The 18,021-nt window shown below is 36.2% G+C and overlaps 2 pseudogenes; both read right to left on the reverse strand.

The window, feature by feature from the left end:
- The window catches only part of LOC137253940 (prostatic acid phosphatase-like), a 437,997-nt pseudogene that overhangs the window by 337,719 nt on the left and 82,257 nt on the right, over positions 1–18,021 (reverse strand).
- Positions 15,274–18,021, reverse strand: part of LOC137253939 (lysosomal acid phosphatase-like) — a 79,444-nt pseudogene continuing 76,696 nt past the window's right edge.

The raw sequence follows: 18,021 nt of genomic DNA on the forward strand, positions 1-18,021 counted from the left end.
AATTTGTTTGTACGATATAGGTATCAAATGAAAGGTGTTACTGAGCATTTTAAGAGGGAGTGGGCATTAGGTCTATAGGTGGACGCCTTTTCGAGATATCGCCATTAGGGTGGGCCAGGGGTGACTCTAGAATGTGTTTGTACGATATGGGTATCAAATGAAAGTTGGTAATAAGTATTTTAAAAGGGAGTAATCCTTAGTTTTATAGGTGGACGCCTTTTTGAGATATCGCCATAAAGGTGGGCCAGGGGTGACTCTGGAATGTGTTTGTACGATATGGGTATCAAATGAGAGGCGGTAATGAGTATTTTAAATGGAGTAATCCTTAGTTCTATAGGTGGACGCCTTTTCGAGATATCGCCATAAAGGTGGACCAAGGGTGACTCTAGAATGTATGTACGAGATGGGTATCAAACGAAAGGTGTTACTGAGCATTTTAAGAGGGAGTGGGCATTAGGTCTATAGGTGGACGCCTTTTCGAGATATCGCCATTAGGGTGGGCCAGGGGTGACTCTAGAATGTGTTTGTACGATATGGGTATCACACGAAAGGTGGCAATGAGTATTTTAAAAGGGAGTAATCCTTAGTTGTATATGTGGACGCCTTTTCGAGATATAACCATAAAGGTGGGCCGGGCTGACTCTAGAATGTGTTTGTACGATATGGATATCAAACTAAAGGTATTAATGAGGGTTTTAAAAGCGAGTGGCCCTTTGATATATATGTGAAGGCGTTCACGCGATATCGACCAAAATGTGGACCAAGTGATCCAGAAGATCATCTGTCGGGTACTGCTAATTTATTTATATATGCAATACCACTAACAGTATTCCTGCCAAGATTCCAAGGCTGTTGATTTCGCCTTGTAGAACCTTTTCATTTCCTTCTACTTAATATGGTAGGTGTCACACCCCTTTTACAAAGTTTTTTCTAAAGTTATATTTTGCATCAATAAACCAATCAAATTACCATGTTTCATCCATTTTTTCGTGCTTCCCTTTTTTAGAATTATGGCATTTTTTTCATTTTTCGTAATATTCGATATCGAAAAAGTGGGCGTGGTTATAGTCGGATTTCGGCCATTTTTTATACCAAGATAAAGTGAGTTCAGATAAGTACGTGGACTAAGTTTAGTAAAGATAAATTGGTTTTTGCTCAAGTTATCGTGTTAACGGCCGAGCGGAAGGACAGACGGAACACTGTGTATAAAAACTGGGCGTGGATTCAATCGATTTTGTCCATTTTCACAGAAAACAGTTATCGTCCTAGAATCTATGTCCTTACCAAATTTCACAAGGATTGGTAAATTTTTGTTCGAATTATGGCATTAAAAGTGTTCTAGACGAATTAAATGAAAAAGGGCGGAGTTACGCCCATTTTGAAATTTTCTTTTATCTTTGTATTTTGTTGCACCATATCATTACTGGAGTCGATTGTTGACATAATTTACTCTTATACTGTAAGGATATTAAATTTTTTGTTAAAATTTGACTAAAAAATTTTATTTTTTTAAAGTGGGCGTGTTCGTCATCCGATTTCGCTAATTTTTATTTAGCGCACATATAGTAATAGGAGTAACGTGCCTACCAAATTTCATCATGATATCTTCACCGACTGCCAAATTACAGCTTTCAAAACTTTTAAATTACCTTCTTTTAAAAGTGGGCGGTGCCACGCCCATTGTGCAAAATTTTACCATTTTTCTATTCTGCATCATAAGCTCAACTTATGTACATACCAAGTTTCATCGCTTTATCCGTCTTTGGTAATGAATTATCGCACTTTTTGTGTTTTTCGAAATTTTCGATATCGAAGAAGTGGGCGTGGTTATAGTCCGATTTCGTTCATTTTAAATAGTGATCTGAGATGAGTGCCCAGGAACCTACAAACCAACTTTCATCAAGATACCTCAAAATGCACTCAAGTTATCGTGTTAACGGACGGACGGACGGGCATGGCTCAGTAAAATTTTTTTTCTATACTGATGATTTTGATATATGGAATTCTATATCTATCTCGATTCCTTTATACCTGTACAACCAACCGTTATCCAATCAAAGTTAATATACTCTGTGAGCTTTGCTCAACTGAGTATAAAAATGTTATAATACCTCTAAATCGCGGGCCCCCTCAGAAACCGCGGACCCGGGGCTAATTTTAACTTTAACTGTAACTTTAAAATTAAATTTAACTTTAACTTTACCATTCACTTTAACTTTAACATTCACTTTAACTTTAACATTAACTTTATTTTTAACTTTAACTTTAACTTTAACTTTACCATTCACTTTAACTTTAAATTTAACTTTAACTTTAACTTTAATTTTAACTATAACTTGAACTTTAACTTTACGCTTAACTTTAACTTTAACTTTAACTTTACCATTCACTTTAACTTTAACTTTAAGTTTAACTTTAACTTTAAGTTTAACTTTAACTTTAACTTAACTTTATCTTTAACTATAACTTTAACTTTAACTTTAACTTTAACTTTAACTGTAATTTTAACTTAAAATTTAACTTTAACTTTACCATTCACTTTAACTTTAACATTCACTTTAACTTTAACTTTAACTATAACTTTAACTTTAACTTTAACTTTAACTTTAACTTTAACTTTACCTGTAACTTTAAAATTATATTTAACTTTAACTTTACCATTCACTTTAACTTTAACATTCACTTTAACTTTAACATTAACTTTATTTTTAACTTTAACTTTGACTTTAACTTTACCATTCACTTTAACTTTAAATTTAACTTTAACTTTAACTTTAATTTTAACTATAACTTGAACTTTAACTTTAAGCTTAACTTTAACTTTAACTTTAACTTTACCATTCACTTTAACTTTAACTTTAACTTTAAGTTTAGCTTTAAATTTAACTTTAACTTTAAGTTTAACTTTAACTTTAACTTAACTTTATCTTTAACTATAACTTTAACTTTAACTTTAACTTTAACTGTAATTTTAACTTAAAATTTAACTTTAACTTTACCATTCACTTTAACTTTAACATTCACTTTAACTTTAACTTTAACTATAACTTTAACTTTAACTTTAACTTTAACTTTAACTTTAACTTTAACTTTAACTTTAACTTTAACTTTAACTTTAACTATAACTTTAACTGCAGATTTAACTTTAAATTTAATTTTAACTTTAACTTTAACATTAAATTTACCATTCACTTTAACTTTAACTTTACCATTCACTTTAACTTTAACTTTAAGTTTAACTTTAACTTTAACTTTAACTTTAACTTTAATTTTAAGTTTAACTTTAACTATAACTTTAACTTTAACTGTACCTTTAACTTTAAATTTAACTTTAACTTTACCATTCACTTTAACTTTAACATTCACTTTAACTTTAACTTTAACTTTAACTATAACTTTAACTGTAACTTTAACTTTAAATTTAATTTTAACTTTAACTTTAACTTTAACTTTAGCTTTAACTTTAACTATAACTTTAACTTTAAACTTAACTTTACCATACACTTAAACTTTAACATTCACTTTAACTTTAACTTTATTATTAACTTTAACTTTAACTTTAACTTTACCATTAACTTTAACTTTAAGTTTAACTTTAACTTTAACTTTAACTTTAACTTTAACTTTAACTATAACTTTAACTTTAACTTTAGCTTTAACTTTAACTATAACTTTAACTTTAAACTTAACTTTACCATACACTTAAACTTTAACATTCACTTTAACTTTAACTTTATTATTAACTTTAACTTTAACTTTAACTTTACCATTAACTTTAACTTTAAGTTTAAGTTTAACTTTAACTTTAACTATAACTTTAACTTTAACTTCAACTTTAACTTAAACTTTAACTGTAACTTTAACTTTAACTTTAAATTTAACTTTAACTTTAACTTTACTTTTAACTTTAACTTTAACTTTACCATTCACTTTAACTTTAACTTTAACTTTAACTTTAACTTTAACTATAACTTTAACTTTAACTTTAACTTTAATTTTAATTTTAACTTTAACTTTAACTTTAACTTTACCTTTAACTTTAAGTTTAAGTTTAACTTTAACTTTAACTTTAACTTTAAATTTAAGTTTAACTTTAACTTTAACTATAACTTTAACTTTAACTTTAACTGTAACTTTAACTTTAAATTTAACTTTAACTTTAACCTTAAACTTAACTTTAACTTTGACTTTAACTTTAACTTTAACTTTAACTTTAACTTTAACTATAACTTTAACTTTAACTTTAACTTTAACTTTAACTTTAAATTTAACTTTAACTTTAACTTTAACCTTAACCTTAACTTTAACTTAAACTTTGACTTTAACTTTAACTTTAACTTTAACTTTAACTTTAACTTAACTTTAACTTTAACTTTAACTTTAACTTTAACTTTAACTATAACTATAACTTTAACTTTCACTTTAACTTTAACTTTATTTTTAACTTTAACTTTAACTTTCGCTTTAACTTTAACTTTAACACTAACTTTAACTTTAACTTTAACTTTAACTTTAGATTTAACTTTAACTATAACTTTAACTTTAACTTTCACTTTAACTTTAACTTTATTTTTAGCTTTAACTTTAACTTTCGCTTTAACTTTAACATTCACTTTAACTTTAACTTTAACTTTAACTTTAACTTTAACTTTGACTTTAACTTTAATTTTAACTTTAACTTTAACTATAATTTTAACTTTAACTGTAACTTTAACTTTAAATTTAACTTTAACTTTAACTTTAACCTTAACCTTAACTTTAACTTTGACTTTAACTTTAACTTTAACTTTAACTATAACTTTAACTTTAACTGTAACATTAACTTTAAATTTAACTTTAACTTTAACCTTAACCTTAACTTTAACTTTAACTTTAACTTTGACTTTAACTTTAACTTTAACTTTAACTTTAACTTTAACTTTAACTTAACTTTAACTTTAACTTTGGCTTTAACTTTAACTTTAACTTTAACTTTAACTATAACTTTAACTTTCACTTTAACATTAACTTTAACTTTATTTTTAACTTTAACTTTCGCTTTAACTTTAACTTTAACTTTAACATTAACTTTAACTTTAACGTTAACTTTAACTTTAACGTTAAATTTAACTTTAACTTTAACTATAACTTTAACTGTAACTTTAACTTTAAATTTAACTTTAACTTTAACTTTAACCTTAACCTTAACTTTAACTTTAACTTTAACTTTGACTTTAACTTTAACTTTAACTTTAACTTAACTTTAACTTTGACTTTAACTTTAACTTTAACTTTAACTTTAACTTTAAATTTAACTTTAACTTTACCTTTAACGTTAACTTTAACTTTAACTTTAACTTTAAATTTAACTTTAACTTTAACTTTAACTTTAACTTTGACTTTAACTTTAACTTTATCTTTAACTTTAACTTTAACTTTAAATTTAACTTTAACTTTAACTTTCACTTTAACTTTAACTTTATTTTTAACTTTAACTTTAACTTTCGCTTTAACTTTAACTTTAAGATAGCGGATGAAGTTGGAAGTACTTGGCATGGACTGTCTCACAACTGAAACAGAAATCCAAGACGCAATAAGGAGGGAGGTCGGAAAAGAAGAAATCACTAGACCTCTCCGTGTCTCTGTGTTCGCAGCAAACCAAAGAGAACAGAAAATGGCGGTCGTCGAAGTGGACGAGAATATTGGCAACGCCCTACTCAAAAAAGGTAAAATTCCGATCGGATGGATACAGTGCCGAATCAGACAGCGAGCAGAAGTACAACGCTGCTTTAGGTGTCTCGGCTACGGACACCGGAAGGCAAAATGCAAGGGTCCAGACAGGAGTAACGCCTGCTGGAAGTGTGGGCAAAGCGGCCACAAAGCTTCGGCCTGTACCGCAGCTCCAAAATGTTACCTGTGTAATACACAGAAGCTCGATCATGTCCCTGGATCTGGAGCATGCAGCATTTTCAGAGCGTCACTCGCTGTTGCAAAGGCCAAAGTCTCAATTCAATAGTGATTAGTTTTATCCAAGGCAACCTAAACCGGAGCAGACTTGCTGATGAGCTACTACAACAGTTGATCTTAGACCATAAAGCTAACAGCGTTATCATCAGCGAACCCTATAGAGCCCGAAATGATTGGCATATAGACAACACCGGCACCGCCGCAATCTGGATGACAGATGCAAACGCCAATATTGTGAACCGTGTTGCCGGACAAGGCTACGTCCGCCTAACTACGAATAATACCACAATAGTAAGCTGCTACTTGTCCCCGAATGATCCCATTCAAACGTTCAGGGAGAAGCTTGAACTTATTGAAGACGACCTGAGGGACTTAACTAGTAACCTGGTTGTGGCGGGAGACTTTAACGCAAGAGCCGTCGAATGGGGAATGCCGCAGACTAACACCCGTGGAAGGTTAGTCCTTGAGATGGCAGCCAGGCTCGGTTTGAACGTGCTTAACACTGGTACGACCCCTACATACCGACGGCCAGGCTTTGGATACTCGATCCCCGATGTAACACTAGTGTCAGAAAGCCTGCTGCTGACCGCTGCTGGATGGAGAGTCATAGAGGATCTGACTGGCAGCGATCACAACTACATCACTTTCCACCTAAACGATCCCGGTCAGAGGCAGATTCCGAACGGGCCACGCAGAACAAAAGCATGGGACGCATCCAAGGCCGACTCTGCCACGTTCTCCGCATCAGTACTGGGGGATGCCCGACGGATAATCAACAACTCCAGTCCGACGGAAGAGACGGTTGAAAAGACAATGAGCTGTCTTCGCCACGCTTGCAACCTCTCTATGTCACGGAGGGGAGTGTGGAGGGGTAAAAAGCAGGTATACTGGTGGAATAGCGAAATCGCGGAGCTGCGGAAAATATGCCACAGGATGCGAAGGCTAGCAACTCGCGCGCGCGGCAGGCCTGAGGCTCTAGAAAAGTCGGAAGCGTACAAAGGAGCGAAGAAAGCTCTTAGTGCTGCCATTAAGCAAAGCAAGCTTAAGTGCTGGAAAGCGCTTTGCGAGGAAGTGGATCGAGACCCATGGGGGCAGGGATATAAGATAGTAATGAAGAAGTTCCGTCCGCCAAACGAGCTGATGGACGAGAACCAAATAAGGAACATTGTGGATGGCCTGTTTCCCACCCAACTGCCTAGGGAGGGCGGGTACGTTACCCATGAAGATCGCAACGTGGAACCATTCCAAGAAGAAGAGCTTAAAACTGCCGTGCGAACTATGAAACCTAGGAAAGCATCTGGGCCCGACGGAATACCCGCGGAGGCAATTAGACTAGCTGCAAACTACTGCCCAGAACTTATGTTGCACATGTACAACAAATGTCTCGAAGAAAGAATTTTCCCCACCATATGGAAGACAGCACGACTGGTTCTCATTCCAAAAGGGAAAGGAGATCCCAACTCTCCATCATCCTACCGTCCCCTATGTATGTTGGACACAGCAGGGAAATTGATGGAGAGTCTCCTGAAGCAACGCCTCACCAGAGCGTTACAGGACGCCGGAGGACTGTCGCCCAGACAGCATGGTTTTCGGAGGGGGCACTCTACAATGGATGCCATAGCAGAAGTTATAGACGCAGTCAAGAAAGCCGAGACAGCGTGCCACAGAGCAAGACCTATAGTGTTGCTGGTCACGCTGGACGTCAAAAACGCTTTTAACTCAGCTAGGTGGGAGGACATGCTTGAGGCACTAGAAAGCACTTTCAAAGTACCGCAATATTTGTTAGAAATTTTAAGGGACTACCTAAGAGAGAGGTATCTAATATATGAAAGTACTCACGGTCAAAAAAAGGTAAAAATAACAGGTGGAGCAGCCCAGGGTTCGGTACTAGGTCCCGATCTCTGGAATATAACTTACGACAGTCTTCTTCGATTAGACATGCCAGAAAGCACCTTCCTCGTTGCATTTGCAGACGACGTGGCAGCTGTGATAACAGCACCAAGCTGCGAGCTGGCACAGCTAAAATTAAACCAGGTCATGCGTAATGTAAATAGGTGGATGGCTGAGCACGGTCTCCAGTTAGCAACAGCCAAAACGGAGATCGTCATCCTCACAAAGAGACGTATTCCCACTACCAGGAACATGATGGTTGGGGACCAGCCAATAGAAACACTCGCTTCAGCGAAATATCTGGGAGTGAGGTTAGACAGCAAACTCAACTTCTCGGATCACATACGAGGGACCTGCGAAAGAGCTACGCGCATAATAGCGCAGTTGAGTAGATTAATGGCAAACACAGGTGGCCCAAAGCCATGCACAAGGAAGTTGCTTGCATCAGCCTCGGATTCTATACTCTTATATGGTGCAGAAATCTGGGCGGACGCAATGAAATACCGGAAGAACCGAGTCGCCCTCACCTCGGTCCAACGCAGAGGGGCGCTGCGAATATCTTCGGCTTACCGCACGGTATCAGCTGAAGCTGTCCTGGTCGTTGCGGGAACCATACCGATATATCTTCTCGTTGAGGAAGGAAAAACAATATATGACAACGGATCGCAAGCAAGTAGAGCTGCTGTTGCCATGCAGGCGCGAGAAGAATCGATCCGACGTTGGCAAGATCAGTGGAGCAACAGCATCGTAGGAAAGTGGACTAGGGAACTAATCCCTGAACTTGATCCATGGTTGAAGCGACCGCACGGAGAGGTAGACTTTTACCTGACCCAGTTTCTAACGGGACATGGTTACTTCCGCAAATACCTACACAGAATGGGTAAGGTTGATAGCCCGAGCTGTCTGTACTGTGGGGAAATAGACGATGTACGCCACACCTTCTTCGAATGCAGGCACTTCTCCCATCAGCGAAGGAGGGTAGAAGAGGTACTTGGCGACCTATCCCCGGGCAGTGTCATTAATAACATGACCTGTCGAAGAGACAGATGGGATACGGTCAGCACATATGTGAGGCATATACTTACCAGTAAACGAGAAGACGGATGCCTAGCCCATTAGCGTGAGAGTAGCCATAGAGCTCACGTAGCTCGCACCCGTACCCGAAGTAATGCTAAACGCGGTCCCAGGTACGGGGATTTGCGCGGGCCGTGGGAGGTTAGGTTTTAGTGGGTAGGCCTTCATGGCAGAAGGGAGTCCTACACTCGGAGAGTCTCGCAGTGAGGCTTAAATATCCCGGTCAGTGCATAAAGCATTTCCTCCTTCCACGAAACACAAAAAAAAAAAAAAAACTTTAACTTTAACGTTAACTTTAACTTTAACTTTATTTTTAATTTTAACTTTAACTTTCGCTTTAACTTTATTTTTAATTTTAACTTTAACTTTCGCTTTAACTTTAACTTTAAATTTAACTTTAACTTTAACTTTAACTTTAACTTTAACTTTAACTTTAACTTTAACTTTAACTTTAACTTTAAATTTAACTTTATCTTTAACTTTAACTTTGACTTTAACTTTAACTTTATCTTTAACTTTAACTTTAACTTTAAATTTAACTTTAACTTTAACTTTAACTTTAACTTTCACTTTAACTTTAACTTTATTTTTAACTTTAACTTCCGCTTTAACTTTAACATTCACTTTAACTTTAACTTTAACTTTAACTTTAACTTTAACTTTAACTTTAAATTTAACTTTAACTTTAACTTTAAATTTAACTTTAACTTTAACTTTAACTTTAACTTTGACTTTAACTTTAACTTTAACTTTATCTTTAACTTTAACTTTAACTTTAACTTTAACTTTAACTTTAACTTTAACTTTAACTTTATTTTTAATTTTAACTTTAACTTTCGCTTTAACTTTAACATTCACTTTAACTTTAACTTTAACTTTAAATTTAACTTTAACTTTAACTTTAAATTTAACTTTAACTTTAACTTTGACTTTAACTTTATCTTTAACTTTAACTTTAACTTTAACTTCAACTTTAACTTTCACCTTAACTTTCGCTTTAACTTTAACTTTAAGTTTAACTTTATTTTTATACTCAGTTGAGCAGAGCTCACAGAGTATATTAAGTTTGATTGGATAACGGTTGGTTGTACATATATAAAGGAATCGAGATAGATATAGACTTCCATATATCAAAATAATCAGGATCCAGAAAAAATTTGATTGAGCCATGTCCGTCCGTCCGTCCGTCCGTCCGTCGGTCCGTTAACACGATAACTTGAGTAAACTTTGAGGTATCTTGATGAAATTTGGTATGTAGGTTTCTGAGCCCTCATCTCAGATCGCTATTTAAAATGAACGATATCGGACTATAACCACGCCCACTTTTTCGATATCGAAAATTTCGAAAAACCGAAAAAATGCGATAATTCATTGCCAAAGGCGGTTAAAGCGATGAAACTTGGTAGATGGGTTGACGTTATGACGCAGAATAGAAAATTAGTAAGATTTTGGACAATGGGCGTGGCACCGCCCACTTTTACAAGAAGGTAATTTAAAAGTTTTGCAAGCTGTAATTTGGCAGTCGTTGAAGATATCATGATGAAATTTGGCAGGAACGTTACTACTATTACTTTATATGTGCTAAATAAAAATTAGCAAAATTGGATGAAGAACACGCCCACTTTTTAAAAAAAATTTTTTTTTAATTCAAATTTTAACAAAAAATTTAATATCTTTACTGTATATAAGTAAATTAAGTCAAAATTCAACTCCAGTAATGATATGATGCAACAAAATACAAAAATAAAATAAAATTTCAAAATGGGCGTGGCTCCGCCCATTTTCATTTAGTGTGTCTAGAATACTTTTAATGCCATAAGTCGAACAAAAATTTACCAATCCTTTTGAAATTTGGTAGGAGCATAGATTCTATGACGTTAACTGTTCTCTGTGAAAATGGGCGAAATCGGTGGAAGCCACGCCCAGTTTTTATACACAGTCCTCCGTCTGTCCTTCCGCTCGGCCGTTAACACAATAACTTGAGCAAAAACCGATATATCTTTACTAAACTTAGCCCACGTACTTATCTGAACTCACTTTATCTTGGTATAAAAAATGGCCGAAATCCGACCATAACCACGCCCACTTTATCGATATCGAAAATTACGAAAAATTAAAAAAATGCCATAATTCTATACCAAATACGAAAAAAGGGATGAAGCATGGTAACTGGATTGGTATATTGACGCAAAATATAACTTTGGAAAAAACTTTGTAAAATGGGTGTGACACCTACCATATTAAGTAGAAGAAAATGAAAAAGTTCTACAAGGCGAAATCAACAGCCCTTGGAATCTTGCCAGGAATACTGTTAGTGTTATTGAATATATAAATAAATTAGCAGTACCCGACAGATGATTTTCTGGATCACCTGATCCACATTTGGTCGATATCGCGAGAACGCCTTCACATATACATCTAAGGGCCACTCGCTTTTAAAACCCTCATCAATACCTTTAATTTGATATCCATATCGTACAAACACATTCTAGAGTCAACCCTGGTCCACCCTAATGGCGATATCTCGAAAAGGCGTGCACCTATAGACCTAATGCCCACTCCCTCTTAAAATGCTCAGTAACACCTTTCGTTTGATACCCATATCGTAAAAACATTCTAGAGTCACCCCTGGCCCACCCTAATGGCGATATCTCGAAAAGGCGTCCACCTATAGACCTAATGTCCACTCCCTCTTAAAATGCTCAGTAAAACCTTTCCTTTGATACCCATATCGTACAAACATTCTAGAGTCACGCCTGGCCCACCCTAATGGCGATATCTCGAAAAGGCGTCCACCTATAGACCTAATGCCCACTCCCTCTTAAAATGCTCAGTAACACCTTTCGTTTGATACCCATATCGTACAAACATTCTAGAGTCACCCCTGGCCCACCCTAATGGCGATATCTCGAAAAGGCGTCCACCTATAGACCTAATGCCCACTCCCTCTTAAAATGCTCAGTAACACCTTTCGTTTGATACCCATATGGTACAAACATTCTAGAGTCACCCTTGGTCAACCTTTATGGCGATATCTCGAAAAGGCGTCCACCTATAGAACTGAGGATTACTCCCTTTTAAAATACTCATTACCACCTTTCATTTGATACCCATATCGTACAAACTCATTCTAGAGTCACCCTGGCCCACCCTAATGGCGATATCTCGAAAAGGCGTCCACCTATAGACCTAATGTCCACTCCCTCTTAAAATGCTCAGTAACACCTTTCGTTTGATACCCATATCGTACAAACACATTCTAGAGTCACCCCTGGCCCACCCTAATGGCGATATCTCGAAAAGGCGCCCACCTATAGACCTAATGCCCACTTTCTCTTAAAATGCTCAGTAACACCTTTCGTTTGATACCCATATCGTACAAACATTCTAGAGTCACCCCTGGCCCACCCTAATGGCGATATCTCGAAAAGGCGTCCACCTATAGACCTAGTGCCCACTCTCTCTTAAAATGCTCAGTAACACCTTTCGTTTGATACCCATATCGTAAAAACATTCTAGAGTCACCCTTGGTCCACCTTTATGGCGATATCTCGAAAAGGCGTCCACCTATAGAACTAAGGATTGCTCCCTTTTAAAATACTCATTACCACCTTTCATTTGATACCCATATCGTACAAACACATTCCAGAGTCACCCCTGGCCCACCCTAATGGCGATATCTCGAAAAGGCGGCCACCTATGGACCTAATGCCCACTCCCTCTTAAAATGCTCAGTAACACCTTTCGTTTGATACCCATATCGTACAAACACATTCTAGAGTCACCCCTGGCCCACCCTAATGGCGACATTTCGAAAAGGCGTCCACCTATAGACCTAATGCCCACTCCCTCTTAAAACGCTCAGTAACACCTTTCATTTGATTCCCATATCGTACAACTAGAGACACCCCTGGTCCACCTTTATGGCGATATCTCGAAACGGCGTCCACCTAGGGAACTAAGGATCACTCCTTTTCAAAATACTCATTAACAGCTTTCATTTGATACCCATATCGTACAAACATATTCTAGAGTCACCCCTGGTCCACCTTTATGGGGATTTCTCGAAAAGGCGTTCACCTATAGAACTAAAGCCCATTCCCTTTTAAAATACTCATTATCACCTTTCATTTGATACCCATATCGTACACACACATTCTAGAGTCAGCCCTGGTCCACCTTTATGGCGATATCCCTAAATGACGTCCATCCATAGAACTATGGCCTACTCTCTCTTAAAATACTCTTTAATACCTTCCATTTGATACACATGTCATACAACCACATTCCAGGGTTACGCTAGGTTCATTTTCCTACATGGTGATTTTCCTTATTTTGTCTCCATAGCTCTCATCTGAGTATGTAATGTTCGGTTACACCCGAACTTAGCCTTCCTTACTTGTTAACTTTAACTTTCGCTTTAACTTTAACATTCACTTTAACTTTAACTTTATGATCCGTGGTGGGCGTGAGCTTAGCCTAATATAAACGCACGCAAGTCATTTTCTGTCAAAAATGTCTCATGCACATACAACTTGTGTGAGAGCAACTCAAGTTGAACTTGCTGCGTGAAAACCTAACTCGATTTCCAATTTTTGTTCTGCGTGACATTTAGATTTGACGTTTGCACACATGCTTTATATTGTCGCAATGCATGCTTATTTGGGTTAGGGCAAAAAACGCCGGTTGTTTGCGTGCGCTAAAAAAACGCAGTGGGGTTTTATTAGGTTGGCTTTTAAGCGACCATATATGTATACGATAAGCGCATAGCGGAATAATACAAGGTGGCAGCATGGTGACATACCTACAAACATAAATAAAAATTCCATGTATTTTATTTTTGTAAATTCGATGGACAAATGTCAAAATCGTACGGCACCGGAGGTTGATGTATCAAATCAATTAAAAAAAGTTTATAATCAGCTGTTCCATGCTGCCACCTTGTATCGTTGCACCATGGATAAGCGATAGCATAATGACTACTTCGTGAAAATCAACGACAGCTCTTTTAGTTTGATTTCGATGGTTGTACGGTGAGGAAGTGTCGCACGCGCGCTTAAAACCAAAGAGTGCGTGTGACACATGTTCACCGTTCAAGCATTGAAATCAAACTAAATAAATAATTGATTTTGCTTTCGTGCTCGCTGCGTGTTCGTGTTTACTAACACATTCTCAATGTGGTAACCTGCCTACCGCTGATTATGATAGAGATCCTATTTTATATATTTGGCCTTTTGTTAACACCGAACCTTTACGAACGTTTTCGAGCCTTTTCGGATCTTTTTTGACAAATTTCCGTTACGGTTTTTTTTGATTTAGTCGCCAAGCCCGCGATAAAATCTATGCAATAGCTTAATAAAAAAATTTGCAATAAAATAATATTGCGACTGAAGACTGCCCTATATTTCAAGCTAGATCGAACTACATACGGAGTGCAAAACAAATTCAAAATCTGTTCAGTAGCTTAGGAGTCCATCGGGAACAAACATAGTGACACGTGATTTTTATATATTAAGATATTATTTTGTTCACAATATTTTATTTTTTTAACGAGACATCGAGAACAAGGCTTCTCGCGAGATTTTCGAATCTCGAAATATTCGTAATACTCGCGAGCTTCTCGACTTTCAATTCTCGCGAGATTCTCGAATCTCGACATACTCGTAATACTCGCGATCTTCTCGGCTTTCAATTAAGTCGCTGCATTGGCAGTATTCTATACATTTCGGTGTTTAGTTGTGGTTTTGTGGAAATTTTCGCTTGTGCTACAGAAGAAATCATTAGCTCTATATAAAACAGCCGATTAATCGACTAAATTCAATGTTGAGAAGCTCGCGAGCCTTAGGAGCCTTACGAGTCATTCATTATTCGACAATCTCGCGAGAAATCTCTTCTCGAACAAGTTCGAGAATTCGTAGGCTCTAATTGATATATGGCTGCCCTGATAAAGATTCGATTGGTAAATTGCAGCTCTTAATTAATAACGCCGCATGATATGTATATTCAAAGAAAAAATTTGATCACATTTCACAAGTTTCAAATAATATTCTTGGTTGCAGCTTAGCCTCATTTTTGGTCGTCGTTATATTTGGTTTATGTTTAACTATAGCCGTTGTCCGAATTACCTTTATTCTAAACTAAAATTTGCACAATCTGGCCGTACCTGCATCATAATTGTACCATACTTTAAGTATTCTACAACGTCAAGAATGTTTTTCGTCAGAGCTGTACAGTTGTGGAATTCTTAATCCAATAAATTAAAAATGGAATCTAATCTTAAACACTTCAAATTGGCTGTTTTCTCTATATTTTCTTCCAAAGTCTTTTCACCTGTTACTACAACAATGATCTCTAATCTTCTATGTGAGCATCTAAATATTTTATTTTATAATTGACTTAAAAATGCTGCTAATGTTATCAATTGATTAAACAATGTTAAGTTAGTGTATCAATTTCTATGCAAAATACTATAAAAGACACAGTCTTACTTGTGTATAAATAATAAATGAAAATAAAATGAAATGAAGGATTGTTGTCCTCCATATTATTTCTTACTTAACTAGAGACAGTGAAAACTGCCCTTATTATTATAATGAAGTGTGAAAATAACTTAAGAAGCCCTTTTCTTTAATGTTTAAGATTAACTATTTAGTTTTGCAGTTGGCTCAATTATTCGCTCATAACTCGAAATTGTTACCACTCAAGTGATTGAAATATGTTTGCAACGTATCAACTAAAGTTGTTTTCGCTGATCCCTTCAATTCCTTTGTAAATTATTAATACTTTCTAGAGTTAGCTTCTGCAATTCCTTTTGTGTTTATGTAAATCATCAGGTTTTAGTTTCCTGCCGGTTCTTGCCTTTCCACCTGACGCGGTGGTGACTCTTTATAGTGAGCATTTTTCGCCTTACAACGCTCTTCATATGATTCATTTGGTATAACATCCGAGCTTAATGTAATTAATTTGTCCAATGGGCATTTAGCACTACAATTTGGCACTTTCAGCAATTCCGCACAACCCTTTTCATTATTTCGTAAATGAATCTGAAATTAAATAATTTAATCAGATTACACTTAAGCATTTACAAGTAGTGAAAGTATTGCTCACCTGCACATAATATTCATCAGTTTGCAAATTTTGATGCAATTCAAAAATGGTCATAACAGCAAAACGCGGCATCTGTCGCTTCCAAACACCCAAGGCAGAGGGTATATTACCCACGGTCCAATCATGACCCATATAAATAAGTAGTTTACAATCGTTGGGACTCAGTTGATCATTGCTTTTCTGTATCATCTCGGCAAACGTCTTCTTGAGGAAGGGACCACCTTTGATCTTTTGCATTTCTTTTGTACAAGCGTTGTAAATATAACTTTGTTCCGCTAAAAATTGCAATTTTTCTGGATAATAATGCGATGTCCATGCAGGTAATGGAAATCCAAACTCTTTCTTATTTTGTGGAAAAAGAAAATTGATATTAGTGGAATGGCTATATCTATTGATTTTGCAAAAATAACATAGTTTATATACATTACATTGGATTAGAAGTGGAAACCTTTGAGAATGTATCCCAATGAGTCAAAGCAAAGTTTAAGATGATTTTCTATAAAATGTTGCCTACTTAAAAAAAAACTGCTTATGAACTTATTTCGAGATCGAAAAAAGCTTTGGAAAAATGCTTAAAAAAATTCGACGCCCTGTTTTTCTTTTTGGAGTACCCGAGATCTAATTTACTTTAAGCGCTTTTTAAGCAAAGTGTAAGCATATCCTTCTTATAAGTTTGACATAATACATGTCCATGTGTATGGCTCGGTGTGGTAGAGCATGGTGCAGGGAGAAGATGGGATGAAGTTATCGAGAGAAAGGTGTTTTGGAAGACGAAGTACCTCTTAGCTTTTTACACAACATGAGCTATGGTAACAGAAGAGTAATCCTCGAAATAAAACAAAGGAGTCCTCGCAAAGCAGATGGACTCGGAACGCTTTTATTAAAGAGCTTAGAAGATATAAACTGGTCGGACATGACAAGAGCGTTGGTAGGACTAAAACTGAACCAAAGCCAAATTAGAACGAAACGAAAATAGAAAGCCAAAACTTTAAGCCATACTTTGATCCACTCGCTGCTTCTAGATCTGACAGCAGTATCACTCCTAATAGCTGGGGTCTCAGCCTGGCAGCGCAGGGCACGAACACCAAACGTGCTCGATCGTTTTCTCCTCCAAACCGCACTTCCTACATCTGCTATGACTGACCAAGCCTAATTTTGAGGCATGTGACAACATAAGTCAGTGTCCAGTCATAATACCCGTCATGAGTACACAGTTCTCTCTTTTCAATGATAGAAGTAACTTTGCTAGTTTAAGCTTGTAAGACCTAAACATAATATTCAATACTTTACAGCCCTGTGTTTGAACCCACGCCTTTCCCATTTGGTCGATCATGTGCACAGTGCACCTCTCGCCTTCTCTTAATTTCGCCCAATCTAGTTGGGCCGTCTACTGAGCAAGCTTCGAGGGATGCTCCCTTTTTGCTAGTTCATCTGCTTTTTCATTCTCATCTATTCCCATATGCCCTCGGGCCCAATGAGTGTTTCTCCCTGTCCCGATTTTTTCCAGATATTGCCCTCACTCTAACACAATTTTAGATGCTGTTCAATGCGAGATTATTGCTTTAATTGCTGCTTGGATGTCGATATAAAATTTAACATGATTGCAGTTTAAGCTATTCTCTTCCACTGTTTCTACTGCTTTGGTTACGGCTAATATATCCGCTTGGAAAACGCTACAGTAGTCGGCTTGTAGGATCTGTTTATTTCCTGATCAGCACAGCTTACCGCAGACCCTACTTCTTCCACTACTTTGGAACCATCCGTGTACACATGTGTTGCCTCTTCCGCCATTTGAGCACCCTTGCGCCAACCATCCACCTCTATTGGGGCCTTAAGATCTCCCTCGAAGCGAAGATAAGAAAGACGGAAAGATGCTTAAATTCATTACAAATTAAGGTCTCAAGATCTTGATTTTGTCATCCCGCTTAAGTTCGAGCAGTGTTTTTACTCAAAATTTATTCCACTTCTTCCAACTCTGGTCATGTGACAGTATACTATACAACA

Source organism: Eurosta solidaginis, chromosome 5, assembly GCF_040869045.1.
Source record: "Eurosta solidaginis isolate ZX-2024a chromosome 5, ASM4086904v1, whole genome shotgun sequence".
In the NCBI taxonomy this organism is placed as follows: Eukaryota; Metazoa; Arthropoda; class Insecta; order Diptera; family Tephritidae; genus Eurosta; species Eurosta solidaginis.